Source organism: Castor canadensis, chromosome 1, assembly GCF_047511655.1.
Source record: "Castor canadensis chromosome 1, mCasCan1.hap1v2, whole genome shotgun sequence".
NCBI lineage: Eukaryota > Metazoa > Chordata > Mammalia > Rodentia > Castoridae > Castor > Castor canadensis.
In genome coordinates, this window is record NC_133386.1 from 142,492,522 (window position 1) to 142,497,260 (window position 4,739).

The 4,739-nt window shown below is 33.7% G+C and overlaps 1 pseudogene; it reads right to left on the reverse strand.

The window, feature by feature from the left end:
• Window positions 1-2,003: 2,003 nt before the first annotated feature.
• Window positions 2,004-2,935, reverse strand: LOC109674442 (olfactory receptor 51I1-like; annotated as a pseudogene).
• Window positions 2,936-4,739: the final 1,804 nt, after the last annotated feature.

Genomic DNA, 4,739 nt, shown 5'->3' on the forward strand with positions numbered 1-4,739 from the left:
TCTACTAATTTGAACAAATATAATTTATCTCAGAAAGAAAAGGCTTTTCTGCCAGTGTTTTAATTATAGAATTGTTTCATATTTATTTGGCAGCAGCAAAAGAGATAATGTGAATGTTGACAGGAATCATAGACTCATTTGCAAGGTCACACTTAGACTTGATCTTCTCATCCACACATATGCCCTATGATGTGAGTTTTCAATGCATAGCTGAAACTGAATTTCATTTTTTACAAAGCTTAAAAAATACAGAACTCAAAAATTTGGCTTTAATTTCAAATGAAGATTCTGAAATGTCAGAATTTTTATAGTTTTAAATAGCATAAATTACTTATACAAATGGGTTACATTGTGATATTTACAAACATGTATATAATGTATTTTTATCATCCCATCTATGTTACTCTTTCTTAACCTCTCACTGCAAAATGCTACAATATTATTTTTAAAGAATGAAAATTTCTCATTAGAAAGACTAAAAGGACATGGGTTATTCATTGTCCTTGATGTTTTCCTTTCATTTTTGTACATAATTGTGTATAGAATTACCTTATTTCCATTTTTGTCTCCATATACAGATAACATTGGTTTTCCAGTTGCCTAGGAAGATTCTCTGGATAGAGGGAGGATGGCAGAATAACTCTCCCACTGACTATTTTTGCCTTGGTCCTGTTGAAGTGTCAACAGCTCAAAGTAGCCCCTCTCTGAGGCCACACTTGTCTGTAAGAGGTGAATGTGTTCTTGGGGATGTTTTTCGCTGTCCCAGCCCCTCCATCCATCACCAATATCTGTTTACCTTCCATTTGGTGTACACCTTATCTTCTTAGAAGAGGATTTTTTGTTAAAGTATATTAATTGTACAGGGGGTTTCATTATAATATTACCATACATGCAAATAATATACTTTGATCAAATTCAACCCTGTATCACTCCTTCTTTCCATTTTTCCCCATGCTGTCTTTATTTTACAGATTTTACTGTGTTTTATTATACTGTTTCCATGCAAACATATAATGTACATCCATTATACTCACTACCATCACCATCACCCACCTCTTGTTTCTCTCTCCCCCTCTCATGGTTTGCTCCTCAACAGTCCACATTTTACATTCACACTTTATTTTGTATTATTATTGTTATTATTATTATTAAGGCCTAGATTCTGCATATGAGAGCAAGGGTGATACTTGCCTTTCTGAGTTTAGTTCATCTCATTCAACATAATCTCTGGAAGAATTTTAATCATCTTTGTGGTCATGCTGAGGGATGAGAGAATATGAAGTTTCACAAGATATTTCTCCTTGTTTTAACTTTTAAATTTCAGGGTTTACATAGTTAATATCATATGATAAGACTGGCACAAATTTGTTTCATATTTTAGGATAGAGGAGTACACTTATTCCAAATGTGTAAACCTAGTCATAGTTATTATGTGTCTTTTTGAAGTTTAAAGATATTCACAACTATTATTCCCTTGACAATTTGGGGTGATAGCTATGCTCTCAGGTAACATAATTCCCAACTATAAGGTAGCATGTGTGTATGCACTAATTTTTGAGACATACTTGAAATTGTACATGTCAGTAATATATTGGCAAAACAATGTAATTCAAGACCCTTTTCTTTGTTGGGTAATTACAACTTATAGCAATGAATGTATTGAGTTACAGATTGAAGCCATATCAATCTGTATGTATGTATGTATATGTATGTTATATCATATAACTAATAGTATGATGCTCAACTGTAAGTCCATGTCTACATGGAGATTTAAAAGCTCCAACAGACTAACCTGGTTTTATATTTGAGAGATATGTATTTATTTTCAAAATAATATCTGCATGAGAATTCTCAGCTTTCAGTCCATACAAAATATTAAAATAGGTTAAAAATTTATCCTGAAACCAGACTATATCATGCAACTAATGCCATGTATACAAGGAGCCTTGAAAACATTAACGGGCTAGACTGGTAAACCCAAATATCAACAGTGACCAATACTCCTAAGATTGCAGAAAGTCCCTCCTTGGTAAGAGATTAGGGCACAATAACATCTTGTGTACTCTCCTGCAGATCTCTTTTATTTTGATGGAACAGATGATTGGGTTGAGATTTGGAGGCATAAAGAGATAGACGTGAAATTGTGAATATACTCAGGAACACACTAACCACGGGCACATAGAAGATGAGCACAGCACAAATGTGTGATACACATGTGTTGAGTGTCTTAAGTCTGTCCTCCATGGAGACAATGTCTGGCACAGAGCATAGAATGAGCAAATAGTAGATGAGGATGAGCACTGAATCTACACCAAAGATTAAGATGCCAATAAATAGAACAAAGATATTGATAATGGAAATGTCGCCATGGGGCAGGCGGATCAGATCAGGTGCAGACAGTAGGAATGGGAGAGCACATTGAGCTTAGAGAAAGACAGCCTCTTCAGAAGGAAAGGCACTGGGAAAACCAGGCAGAAACTTCTGATAGTAACAGTCAGGTCTATCATCATTATGTGGACATCAGTGAGTACTGCGACATAGCGCAGTGGATTACAGATGGCCACATAGCGATCAAAGCTCATGACCAACAAGATCCCAGACTCCATGAAGGAGAAAAGATGGATAAAGAACATTTGGGCCATGCAAGAATTAAAACTGATTTCTCTTAAGTGGAAGCAAAATGTGGCCAGTACAGTGGGGGGCATGGGGAAAGATACACCTAAATCATTAACTGAGAGCAGGGACAGGAAATAGTACATAGGCTGGTGCAAGCTCTGTTCCTCCTTAATAATGAACAGAATAAGGGCATTGCCCACAACAGAGACAAAATAGTACCATGGGGCAAAAACATCCAGTGCTGGGAGGTTTTCTGCCCTGGCAGTCCTATCAAGGTGAAAGAAGGTAATCCTGAATTGTTGTGGGGTTCAGCTCCCATACTGGTACTCCTGCTTAGATTCTCCAGCTACTACCCTGTGAAGAAGACAAATACACAATTTTATGCATGGCCTCTAACCAATATAAGTTTAAGACCTGTATACTATCTAGTCCCCACTTTATTTTTTGATAATTACCACATGATTTTTACTTTTTTTCAAATATAGTAATCATATCTCTTATATTTTTATTATCATATTGTTGTCGTACTGGGGTAGTCCTCTCCTTAGAGCATTAATCAGGTTTTAGTCACCATATGGCTCATCCTTCTCATTCCTACAATAATCTCTGAAATCTCTGCATTGTACCTTTGTATCTAATCAGGAGCACAGATATTTTGCCTCTTTTTCACCAGTATCTATCAATTTTATTAACTTCGTATCTATGAACTATTTATCAATTATGGTTATAATTTCATGTTCCTAAAATTGGTAAACAGTGAAATTTGTTGATAATTGTCTAGAGAATGCCCAGTTTTCAGTGACTCATAATCCTGAAAATATATAGCCAATGAGAATAATATGTATATATATATATTTTTTTTTGACTATATATCCCTGTATTTAAAAATCAAAGCATTCTTTCCATCTTAGGATTTTTTGCCCCTGATGTCTGTCTATAAGCTTCCCTTTTCCTTCTTACCAAGGTCTAAAATCAATGTCTCTAAGAAGTCTTTTAGATCCAGCCTATTCAGATCTGCTTTTTTTTTCCTATCCTTTTCACTCCAAGATTTTCTCCAAGTCCCTGAATACATTGGAAGACTCGTTGCAGCACCCAGAGATACTAAGTACTCTTCCAAAAGATAGGGTTGCCCTACTGTCCTTAACTCCTGGTATACAACCTAACATGCTAAACACAAACTATAATTTGTCTATTACATTAATTATAATAAATAATTTAGATTATGTGAATGATTTTAGAAATTGACAAATACTCAAGCACATACTTAGAAAAATGACACAGTGAGTTTCAAATATACTCCCATTCTCACAAAACCAAAAGAATTTATTTCAAAACATATACTGATATTCTTATTAAAATTATTAGAATGACAAATTCATATACCCACATCTATTCACAGATATGTGGAATTTAAGTGCACCATGGTATTTCAAAATACCAACATTCATATAGCAGTAATCTTTTATTATCATTTTTTTTACTTTATCACAGTAAGGGACTGGAAAAATTAAAATCCATATATTTCAACTAAAACCAAAAGAAATAATGGAGAAAAGCTCATTATGAGGCAATTTTTAGACATTATTCTCAGCATTAGTCATTTTATTGGTCAATAAAGACATAGCACTTATTATGGTAAAGGAGATAAATACTTAGAAATAATTGATTCACTTAACAGTTTGAATATATTTCAGACCTAACCTAGAATAATGTCATAAATATGATTCAAAGCAAAATCAATGCATTTGTCAAATTTTCTCTAATGTGCATGTAAGATTTGTGAATTATGTGTAAGAGAATCATACAAAATATTGAACTCCAATAAATGATATTAATGATGACAAATTTAGGGGAAATGTGTTGATGTTACAACTTACTTTGAAATGTTTCCCAAAGGTAAGGTGAATTTATAAATTGTTAGAGGGATAGATAATAAGTAGATATATAGGATAGAGCAAGAACAATAAAATATTGATAATATAGCATAAGTAGTGAATATACTGGGGTTCACTCTAATTGTTTTTTAGTTGTCTGGGGGGTTTGAAATTTCCCACAACAAATTGCTGCAATTTTTTTAATAATGAAAGGGAAAAAAAGATGAAGGACATAGAATATTCTTCTGA